General features: G+C 49.8%; 1 long non-coding RNA gene across 1 annotated transcript in view; it reads right to left on the bottom strand.

Moving 5' to 3' along the window:
- Positions 1 to 9,748: 9,748 nt before the first annotated feature.
- Positions 9,749 to 12,200, bottom strand: part of LOC138249119 (uncharacterized) — a 138,460-nt gene continuing 136,008 nt past the window's right edge. The window contains exon 3 of the long non-coding RNA XR_011194728.1: positions 9,749 to 9,860. This is a non-coding gene — a long non-coding RNA (uncharacterized lncRNA). The remainder of the gene's footprint in view (positions 9,861 to 12,200) is intronic.

Below are 12,200 nucleotides of genomic sequence, written 5' to 3'. Positions count from 1 at the left end.
AACGGTGGGTCCCCACCTCCTCCTCCTCCACAGTTGACAGCATGGGAGGAGCACGTCTTGGCAATCCTGCATCCTGAGGGCCCCACAGGAATCACTGGAGGGCTGGACACTGGTAAGTCACCATTACTGACCTACGTCCACCGATACCTGCATGTCACTCCCTCACCCTGACTCCCTACACCCCACTCCATCCCATACAATGCACCCCCAATTGTATACCCCTGCATGCCCTACCCACTGCAAGCACACCCCTCCCAGCTCTGCATGCACACACAACAGCAATGCATGGACAGCATGTAGCACTACCAATCCCACAATCCATCACCATACCCTAACCAAAGGTGGGAGGACAACACCAAACCCATAGGGAAAGCCGGAAAAGTGGAATATGTGATGGACAATGACACTAACAAATCACTTACATCGCCACAGGTGCCCCAGCCAATGTCAGCGGCGAGCAGGTGCCACAGCCAACCAGTCCTCCACCAGCTGATGCCTTCAGTGATGACAGCAACTCTGGATGTCCCAAGGTGGATGAACTACCACAGGTCAGTCGGCTTCCACATCCCACACCCAGTCCACCACATGGCACCCCCTCCAACTCCAACACCACAGCAGCCAGTCAACGTCCCCAAACCCCTGTCATCAGGACACATCGATCAATAGTGTGCCCACCTGTACAGGGACTTGAGTCGACACCACACAGGCAAGACAGTGAAGGTCCTGGTGCATGTAGGAGTGGGCACACCATTCAGGGGACACTGTTCATGGGGCAAGGGACAGTGGGAGGTCAGCTGTGCGCCAGGGGGAGGCCAGGCCCAGGGAACCGACTGCCCAGGAGGCACTCACACATGTCCTGGGGGCATACCAAAATCCCAGGACAGGATGGGCCAGGTGATCACCATCATTCAGGAGAACCAGCGACTGCAGAGGGTACACCAACAGGAGGTCATGCAGCAGTTGCAGGGCCTAAATGCCAACATGGACTCCATTGTAGGGGTGTTGGGTGACATGGCCAACACCATGTGGGAGAACAGAGTACACCAGCTCCCCGCTTCCACCAGCCAATCCACTCACCAGCCTTCAACATCTGCTGCAGCTAGTGGGCAGGAGGACCTGCAACATCACCCACAGGCCAACAGAACCCCTCCCCCACAGAAGGTGAACCACCCCGCAAATGTTCCCTGCGACCCAGACAGACATCAGAGACTGTTACGAAGACCAAGACCACTGCCAGGAAATGAGCCCCTCCAGAAGGTCCCCCTTGTGTGCCACTGAGTCACCTAGTTCACTTTGGACTGCCAATGCTCCTTTTCCTATGGCCCCATGGACATTGGACCTCTGCTACAAACCAACTGGGCCATTACACTGAAGTTTTTGTCCACCATCATCCCACTCTATTGCACTATCCCTTCCTTTTTGTCACTTCAATAAACACCCTGGAGTATTTTTGCTTTATCATACAAAAAATTGCAATGTATTGGAAGGTATTATCCTGTGCAAATGTCCTGTAAGATGTGAATCCATCCAACAAATGTGTTTAAGCAGTCTGTAGTCATCACATCAGTACACAGTTGTGACCACACCAACATCTGCAAAAAGGGAAATCATAAGTGACAGTCAATTGAAATATAAAGGTAGTGATTGGCAAAACACAGCTGGCACACAGCACTTAACTGAAATTGAGATATGAACAGAATTACAGTCTTACCTGAGTGTCATTGGAAGTACTGCTGTATGATATGTGTCCTGTTGTCCACATCCTCCTCCTCCTCATCACTGTCTTCAGTGTCCTCTGCTGCCACAGGTGCATTGTCTCCACCCTCCTCCTGCAGGTAGGGCACATGGCGTCTGAGGGCCTAATTGTGCAGCATGCAGCAAGCCTCCACTATCTGGCAGACCTTCTTAGGAGCATAGCATAGGGACCTGTTCAATGGAGGCACCGGAACCTGGCTTTCAGTAGACCAAATGTGCGTTCAACAACCCTCCTGGTACGGCCATGTCCTTCATTGTACCGCTTTTCGGCCCCTGTTCTCGGATTCCTCACAGGGGTCAACAGCCAGGACAGGTTTGGGTATCCGGAGTCACCTGGAAGTAGTGAGGGACACACATTTCTCATGTACAATGGTATGGAGTACAACTCCAGTTGGCATACCCTGACATACACTGTGTGAGGACTCAAGCTCACCTATGAGCCACAATCTGTGCCTCTGTAGTCGTGCCATCACCTGTGGGATGCTGCTATTCCTCAAAACATAGGGCACAGATCCAGGAAACGGCAGTGACGTGGGAGAGGTATTGATCAGCAAGGCACCCCATCTGGACATTTAGAGAGTGGTAACTCTTCCTATCGCTGTAGACCTGCTCATTTGCCCTGGGAGGGACCAAGGCAATATGGGTCCCGTCAATGGCCCTAATCACATGTGGTATGTGTCCTATTGCATAGAATCCAGCCTTCACAGTGGGCAAATCTTCACTCTGAGGGAATGAGATGTAGCTGCTCATATGTTTGAACAAGGCAGCCAAAACCCTTCCAAGCACAATCGAAAACATTGGCTGTGACATTCCTGCAGCCAAGCCCACTGTCACCTGGAATGAACCACTTGCCAGGAAGTGGAGCACTGACAGTACCTGTACTACAGAGGGAATTGCTGCAGTGCTACAGATAGCAGGAATCAGATCTGGCTCCAATTCTTGACACAGTTCAGTAATTGTGGCCCTGTCCAGACGATAGTTGAGTATGATGTGCCGGTCCTCCAGTGTAGGCAAGTCCACTAGGGGTCTGTACACGGGTGATTGCCTCCTCCTCCACAGTGGTTGGTATCTAAGTAAGCCAAACATGAGATGTGTGTGACTACAGGAAGTATGGACACACAATATCACAGTACACAGAGCATGTATGTATGTATGTAGAAGACTGGAATTGTCTTGCTGTGTACAATCGATACCTATGACGCACATAAATTTGTCCAACATAAGTACCAGCATAAGGAAATGAAAACCTTCTGTCTGTGTCTCCTCTGCAGGTCAGCGCCCATCAGAAGAAAGGGTTGTGGCATGTCATTGCCAAGGACATGCTGACCAAGGGGGTCCTAAGCTGGCAGACCATCCACTGCAGGAAACAGTAGGAGGACCTGAGATGCTAAGCCCAGAAGACCACGGAGGCCCAGCTGGGGACAGCCTCCCAACAAGGGAGGGGTGCCCGTCGGAGCCTGACCCCCCAATGGCCCACATACTGGCGGTGGCCAATCCTGAGTTCGATGGGCGCCCTGAAGGCAGCACAGCAGCCACACGGGGGCGAGTACAGACTGTGTGGTATTTTGGTTTTGTTGCCTGTCATGGGGTTTGGGTGCAAGGTTCTAGTCAGCGGATGCCCCAATATGCAGGCCTATCTATTCTTGTGTGGTCCTGCTTAGCAATGTAGGGAGGTATGTATATTTGGTATTGGTAAGTAGCTAGCATACCATGGCAGACATGGCTTAGTGAGTCCCAGTAGGTGTGCAGGTTCTTTATGGCTGTTGTACCCAGGTAATGGTTTGTCATTGTGGTCCATACTACACAGTGTTAGTCCCAGTAAGTGACTGTGATGTGTATGCCATATGTGCTGTTGTTGCTGTGATTGACCCTGTTATCCCTTTATTTCTCCCCCACTCTCTCTCCTTTTCTCATCATGTCCTTGGGTGCATTAGCATCATCTGGCGAAGGAGCAGGGACACCGGCGAGTGGGGGAGCTGCAGCCCACGGGACCCAGGAGGCAGAGTCCACCGACTCCGAGGGGACCAGTGGGTTGGAGGGCAAGGGGAGCACCATGGGGGATACAGGAGCAATGACATCCTACTCAGACTCTTCCTCTGATGGAAGCTCCCTGGTGGTGGTGGACCCCTCCCAGTAGCCCCCACCTAGATGCCCGTGCTCACTCACCCAGGAGGGTGGGCATCTCCTTCGTCCTAGGCACCTCAGGCCAAGCCCTAGTCAGCCCTGCTGCCCTCACTGAGGAGGCTATTGACCTCCTGAGATCCATCTCTGTAGGGCAGTTAACCATAGTGAATGCCATCTGTGGCAGGCATTCCAGATGCAGCAATGCAATGCCTACCTGGAGGGCATTCACGGTGGCTTGGCTGCCCTACAGAGATCGTTTCAGGCTCTGGCCTTCTCTTTGACGGCAGCCAGTGTCCGTGGTTCTTCCGTCCCTCCTCCAACTACCTGTTCCCAATCCCAAAGCACTCTCCCCTAACCCACCCGACGCACACAATCTGACAAGCATGCACCCAAAACAACAGACAGGACTCGCACAGACAAACACAGGCACCACACTTCACTCCACATGCACACACACACAGCCAACACACAGATGCACATACAACAGCCATTGCCTCCACTGTCTCCCCCTCCTCCTCCTCCCTCACAGTCACATCAACACTCACGCCTGCATGCACTGCTTCATCAGTCCCATATCCTGCCACCTGTACAGCCTTGCCCACAGTCACTACAACAGCAGACATGCAGACTAGCACCCCACACACCACATGTGCAGTCAACACCATCACAACCTCATGCAGCACATCCACCTCACTTGCAGACACCACCACAACATACATACATACACACTTCCTGTTTGTCCTCTCCAACCCTGTCTCCCCCCCCGCAATAACACATAAATGCTCCCTCTCAGGCACTACACAGCCATCCACCGCATATACGCACACTGTCCATGCACCTGCACCCAAGTCCAGTACACCTACTCCTCCTACAACCACTCCCTCTACCTCCACTCCCAAACCTCCTCCCACAACCCGCCCCATTGGTCCTAAGAAACTTTTCCTTTCCCTCCTCCCACCCGCCCTGCTTATAAGAGAAGGATCCCTCTCCCCCAGCCACCTGCCACTAAGGGGCACAAGAGTGGCACTCTGGCCCCCCACACCAAGCAACCACCTCCGTCTCCTAAAAAACGGAGCAATGACCCGCCCCCTCCCAAACCCAAGTCCAAGGACCCCCTCCCAAGAAACCCCCCACCCCTCTGCCCCATGAGGTGCCTGCCTACCATCACCATGATGCCCCTGCCCAGTGGCTGTCAGGAGTCAAGTTGGGACTTGGACATTGCTCTGTGGCCATTAATTGGTTCTCGCTCTGTGGTATGTGTGTATGGTGTGTTGTGTGGGTGTGTCACTCTCCCCTCCCTTCCTAGTGTGCTAGGCGGCTGTACTCACCGCCGTCTTTGTCAGCGTTGCTGCTTCTGGACTGCCATCGCGTGGTACAGCGTCGGCAGAACTTCCAGTTCGGGTTCCATGGTGGCCACGGACTCCTCTGTGTCCCTGGAGGTGAGTGTCTCCTTTTATATGATTTGTCCCGCCCCGGAAATCCTGGCGGTCAGCTATGTCATTATATAGTGGCCAGGTCATTGTCTTCCGCCAGCCTGAAGATGTCTACCGCCGTGGTCAGGGGACGGTCTGCACTGACGGTTAGGGTGGTACATTGGCTGTCTATGGGAGGGATCACCACCATGATCATAATTTGGTGGTCTTCACCGCCAGCCTGGCGACGGTACTACCGCCATCGTCGATGTGGTGGTCAACTGACCGCCAATGCCATAATGAAGGCCTATGTGCTGAACACTGTAATAAAATGTTTATTTTGACCAGACACTTGTATGTATGTGTTGGTATGTAATGATTGTAATCCTGAGCTGGACACTGTGTACCTGCAACATATCCCTGCTTGCGCAAGTAGCTTGTATCTTCATTGTATGGTTCACATAGTCTTACAGATCTACATAGCTAAATGAGAAATTTAAGCAAGCAGACAACGAGTTTGTGATGGGTGGATTTATGCAGTGCTAATACGGAAAATACATTTTGGACAGAAAGAAACAAAAATGTAAAGTGAAGGGGTCATTCATGGTAAATGAAATCATTGGAGTAGGTGCCACACCACTGGGAGTCCAAAGTCCAGAGTACTCCTCCCATTGGAACTGGTAGGGGATTCAGGATCAGTCAACAAAGTGAATGTGTGGCACACAAAGGAGGTCCTTTAGGAAGAGGTCACTTGCTGCCAGTGGTGGGTGTCTTGCCATGCGCACCTACTGGATTCTTTGCTGGACGTCCCCGCTTGTGTGAGGGGGGGTCTGCTGCTACTGAGGCAGGGGTGTCTGTGGCTGGTTCTTCCTCTGGCAGGGCCTCCCTTCCTGTGGCTGGCACTGATGTTGAAGTGCCAGGTGTTGGTGAGCCAAAGGAAGGAACCCCTGTTAGGGACACCATGTTGGTATTGTGGGCCTTCATCTATTCCTGCATGTCTGTTTGCATGTCCCTCTGTAGCTGCTTGATTTCCCGGAGTTCGGTCAACACCTGGCACATCATGCCTTGGGACTCCTGATAGACCCCCAAGACGTGGCTAATGGTGTCCTGGCCAAGATCAGCCCAAGGGCCTCACCCTGCTGGCCCACAGTATCCCTTCCACGCACCCTATCCCCAGAGGCCTGTGCCCTTGCCATAGAGTGTCGTCTTCCACTTGTTCCTGGACCCTCATTGTTGGGAGTGATGTGCTGCAACTCAGGTTCCAGAACTGGGGGGCACGAGATGGTAGACAATGTGCTAGGTACACATGTTGGGGGGCAAATGGTTGCAGGTGATGTTGAAGCAACCCAGCTGAGATATGACGTTGCGGGCACAGTGAGACTCACTGTTGTCATCTGACCAGGTTGCCCAGATGGGCCAGAACCGTCCTCCACATCCAGATGTCCTGGAGTGTCTTCTTTACTGAAGGCTTCCTCTAGGTGGGTAGTGACAGTTCGTTCTGTGGCCTCTGTGTACCCAGCGGCAGCTCCACTTGTTGATGTAAAAAAGTACAATGTTACTGGTTGTATTGTGACATCTACCTCCAACAGTTTAGAACTACAGTAAGCAGAGACCTTGTACAAAGCTAAGTTGCAGTTAATCCTATTGTGCCAAGTAACCATGGTATTGGGTGTATTGACATGGCATGTGTGAAGCTTGCCAATTCATCTTGACTAAAGCAGCTGCTAAAATGTGCAGATCATTTGCACTTTGGAGGATAGCCTGAAAATGACTTCTTGCCCCCAGTGCAGGCAAAACAGTGGCTAGGCACAATATGGCTTCGCCCATTTGGAGGCCTAGTTGAGTGTGATGCAGGCAAACCCAGGACTTTGGTGTATATGTGAAGGGATTCATCATGTGCACACTTCAGTGTGAATGTTTCTGCTTCCAATACCAATCTGGTGATGCATCTTGAGGCCTTAAGGATACTTGTTATTCACATTGGGTAAGGTGTCATTCCTGTACTGAAATATTTCATATTGGGTCAGCAAATCAAGTTGGAGCTATGGTGATAGATATGTCTCTGATTTGGGCATGATCTGTGCTTGATCACTCCGAGGTGAGTAGACTTAATTTGGGAGTTGACAAATAAGGGTATTTGAACAAGTGGCCACTGTGCTGGTGGTTGGAGTAAGCGAAACAGGGCCTATTGGTCTTTGCAGTCAAGTCACTACATCTACTTCCCAACACTTGGCAAATAGTATCCTCCCAGGTGAGTACACCTCAATTGAGAGTTAAGGAACAGGGTTCTTTGGGCAAGTAATCACTGATCTTGTGTTTGTAGTAACAGAAACAAGGCCTGCTGGGAGTTGTAGTCAGGTTAGCCCCTCTACTTCACACACAACAAATCGTATCCTCCCAGGTGAGTAAACAGCATTTGAGAGTCAACAAACAGGTGTGTTTGAGCATGTGGACACTGGTCCAGCGTTTGTAGTAACAGAAACAGGGCTTGCTGAGAGTTGCACTCAGGTGAGTCCCTCTACTTCACACACTTGACAGTTTCCTCCCAGGTGAGTAAACTTAAAATGGGAGTTGCCAAACAGGGGTATTTGGACAAGTGTACCTTGGTCTGGTGTTTGGAATTAGAGACACAATGCCTCTTGGGAGTTGCAGTTATGTCACTCTCTCTACTACACACAACATTGTATCCTTCTAAGTACACTTCATTTGAGAGTTGAGGAATGTGGGTATTTGGAGAAGTGAACACCGGGCTGGTGGTTGGAATTACAGAAACAGGGCCTCCTGGCCTAGCAGTCATGTCAATCCTTGTACTACACACACTATATAAATGTTATCCTCTCAGGTGAGAAAACTTCAATTGAGAGATTACGAAAGGGTCTTTAGACAAGTGCACACTGTGCTGGTGTTTGAAATTACAGAAACAGTGCCTCCTGGGAGTTGCAGTCATGTCACTCTCTCTGCTACACACACTATACACACGATATCTTTCCAGGTGAGTACACTTCAATTGAGAGTGGAGGAACAGAGGTATTTGGACAAGTGAAAACTGGACTGGTGGTTGGATTTAAAGAAACAGTGCCTCCTGGGTGTTGCAGTCAGGTTACTCTCTCTACTACAAACACCATGCAAATGTTGAGTATTACATATATATGCAGACTGCGTTTAGGTTTGGGCATACATTTACCTGTTGAGACATACCATGAGTCCTGGGATTATTACTGTATATTGAAATAAATTTGGACCAATGGCATGTGATGGACCTTAGCAGCTGTGATGTTAGGTCCAACAATATAGATTGACACTGTCAACGCCAAGATACTCTGGGTATTGAATGTTGGTGGGGTACATGAACAAGACAGTGGCAAAAGGTGAGCTATGAGCATGCATGACATGGCATTTTTGTGACATTTTTTGTGTTGTGATTTACCAGACTCCACTCCCCAGGTATTACTGTCAAGCACTCAGGATGCAGGATGGGCAAGACTTTCTCCGCCCAGGGAAAGAGATGAAATAGGGCACTCTGAGTGCCACCACTTGTCTTCTTGGCCTGCAGCCGGTGCCTGGAGACCAGGGAACAGACATTGCCCCTGAGGTCGTTCCACCTCTTCCTGATGCCCTCCTTTGTGCGCAGGGTGGTGCGTACAGCATTCACTCTGTCAAGAATCCTGTCCTACATTTCCACTTCCCTACTGAGAGGAGTATGATGGACTTGTGCTCCTAACAATTGTGGCTGGACTCAGGATTTCATTCACCATGATTCTAATCTCATCTTCTGAAAAACGTGGATTTTTAGAACGTGACTTGGTGGGTAAAAAAAACGGGTGACTGACTTACTAAACAGGTGAAATGCAAAGTATTGTAGTCTGTGAAGGAGTGTGTTTTATAGTGTCCTTTGCAGGTGTGTCCACTTGGCCAATGTGTGTCAGCTGTGTGGTTTTCAAAATCATCCAATGTGCAGTTGTCTGTTACTTTGCTGACAATGAACTGCTGTGTTTTGGTCTGCCTTTGGCTGAACGTCATGAAGGGACCACCATGGCAACTGTGTGCTTGTAATGTGCTCGGTGTTTGGCCGCAGTGCTGACGGCGCTGGTAATCAGACCGTCTATTTCCAGGCCGCCGCACTACTGGCAGTCTGCCATTTTTGCTTGGCGGTCGACGGGCCTGCATGTGTAACTCATAATAGAGAAGTCTGAAAGACCGTCAGCATGACCGTCTTTTCAGAACCGCCAACATGGCGGTCTGGCAGTCCAACAGCCAAACTCGCAATGAGGCTCTAGGTATTCCTGGTAAGCTTGAAGTGTATGTTGTAGGTACAAGCAATTTGAATTTAAAAAAATGCCTTGTAACAAAGCAGACTGACGATTTTCAAATAATTTACAAAGTTAACTTTTAATTTTACATCTAGAGGAGCTGAACACAGCAAGGGATCAGAATAATATCTCTAATTGCTTTGAGGGATGGCTCCAACTTCATGCCCAGGCAGGTGACTCTGCTTCATAGGTGGAAGATGTGCATGCCTGTGCTCTGTAAATTTATAATGTTCCAGCAACAGGATCAGGAAAATGAAACCTGCAATGCAAGATATTATTTTCATCAATTTGGATTCAAAAGACATCTGAGTCAGCAAAAAGACTTTTGTTTAACCTAACATTCTTCAGTATAGCATATAGCAATGTTTGTGCTACCCATCAATATTTACTCTTTCAGTCAGTCAATTAATCTTTATTCGATCTTAAGAAAGATCATAAAAGAGCAGAATAAAAACAGTTCAAACAATATACTAGAAGTAAAATACAAAAATAAAAGTTAGAGTTAAAACAAACTAAAAATGCCATCATATTGTTTTTGCTATACGACATATTTAAAATCACAATACAACTACCAAATATTGTGACTAATAGTCATTAAATAAACCCACCCCTGAAAAGACTTAAAATCAATTACCACTCTATTGACTACCTACTGCAGATAGCCATTTTTTTAGAAAAGAACAGACGCTGAAACAAACCTGCTGATTACATAATGTCTGTAAATACAAAAGGGCCTCCCTGCACTTTTTGAAAGCCATCCGTTTCAGTATTTGCTTGAGGCAGAGGTGAAACAATTTACTGTAAAGCTTGCAAGGAAGGGGGCAGCTTAGTGTCCCACGCCTTTACCCCTTCAGGGAAGCACAAGGAGCACCACACCGTGCCTGTCGTGAAGCAGAAAAAGAGCATCCTCTCCCACCATGTAAGCTCCAAAATTAGATCTGGTGTGAATTCTCCATGCGATCAAGTAACTAAAAAGTTGTGAACAGAATGCAGGTGTAAAGCGGCATCAATTCTTCGGGAGAATGCCAATTCTTCAAAACGGGACTTGATCCACCTCTTTTCAGACTTACAGACGGTCTCTGGCGCAGGAAACAAATCTGAAAGTCCGCCAGGAACTTGTTAATATAGCTTAAGCAAATAATAGACAAACCCTTGTCCTACTTAAGACAATCACGTAGGACCTCTTTATTAAAAGTATCTTTGTTATTAGACCATACACTCACCCACAGCAATAGAGAGGCGAACTTAATAAAGGTGGACACATAGAGGGTCATTCTGACCCTGGCGGTCGGTGGCCGCCAGGGCCACCGACCACGGGAGCACCGCCGACAGGCTGGCGGTGCTCCAATGAGCATTCTGACCGCGGCGGTTCAGCCGCGGTCAGAAGCGGAAAGTCAGCGGTCTCCCGCTGACTTTCCGCTGCTCATTGGAATCCTCCATGGCTGCGGAGCGCGCTCCGCAGCCATGAGGATTCTGACCCCCCCTACCGCCATCCAGTTCATGGCGGGAAAGCCGCCATGAACAGGATGGCGGTAGGGGGGGACGCGGGGCCCCTGGGGGCCCCTGCCGTGCCCATGCCAATGGCATGGGCACGGCAGGGGCCCCCGTAAGAGGGCCCCCAAATGTATTTCACTGTCTGCCTTGCAGACAGTGAAATACGCGACGGGTGCAGTAGCACCCGTCGCACCTTCCCACTCCGCCGGCTCGATTACGAGCCGGCATCCTCGTGGGAAGGTCGTTTTCCCCTGGGCTGGCGGGCGGTTTAACTGGAACCGCCCGCCAGCCCAGGGGAAAACTCGTAATACCCGCCGCGGTCTTTTGACCGCGGCGCGGTAATTTGGAGGGCGGGATCCTGGCGGGCGGCCTCCGCCGCCCGCCAGGGTCATAATGAGGCCCATAGTCCAGATGAAGCTCGGAATGCTAAATAAAGTTGGAACTGGAGGGTGGTAAATTAATTAATCACCTGCAAATCATGTTTTCTTCTACCTGTATGGCAGTTGAATTATAATAACCCCACACCCCTGCCCCATAGGTGGCCGTGGGGACGCTTTGCAGGCTGTAGATCTTTAAATATGGGGAGATGGTACTCCTGCCGCCCTTCCGGGAAGGGTTAAATAGGGAACCTGACACCATTCCTAGTTTCACATGCGCTGTGTTCACCTGTGGTTGCCTAGAATTATTTGCATCAAACATACGACCCAGATACCAAAGGTTAAGTACTGAGCATAGATACTGCTCTTGCATCCTTAGGGAAAACAGGAACTTCTGCCTTGGCCCACAGGCCATTAAAAGTGATTTCCTTTAGTTGGTCTTCATATCGAGGCTGCCCATAAATGTTACAAACGAATCAGCCAGGGAGGGCAAAGCACGGGGTGTTCTGAACATTAGCACCACATCTTCAGAATACAGTAATGCTGGAACAAGGGAGATGTCCTTGGTTGAATTAGATAACTGGGTGGTGAGATCATTGATGTAGGTAATAAATAGCGGAGGTGCCTAAATGCACCCCTGGAGCAACCAGCTGGCTAAGAAAAAACATCCAAAATGTCTCCTGCATGACCATACTGCACCCTAACGCCCACATTTTCATGCAGTGAGT

The sequence above is a fragment of the Pleurodeles waltl genome, chromosome 8, assembly GCF_031143425.1.
Source record: "Pleurodeles waltl isolate 20211129_DDA chromosome 8, aPleWal1.hap1.20221129, whole genome shotgun sequence".
Classification (NCBI taxonomy): Eukaryota; Metazoa; Chordata; class Amphibia; order Caudata; family Salamandridae; genus Pleurodeles; species Pleurodeles waltl.
This window is presented reverse-complemented; position numbering and strand designations above follow the sequence as displayed.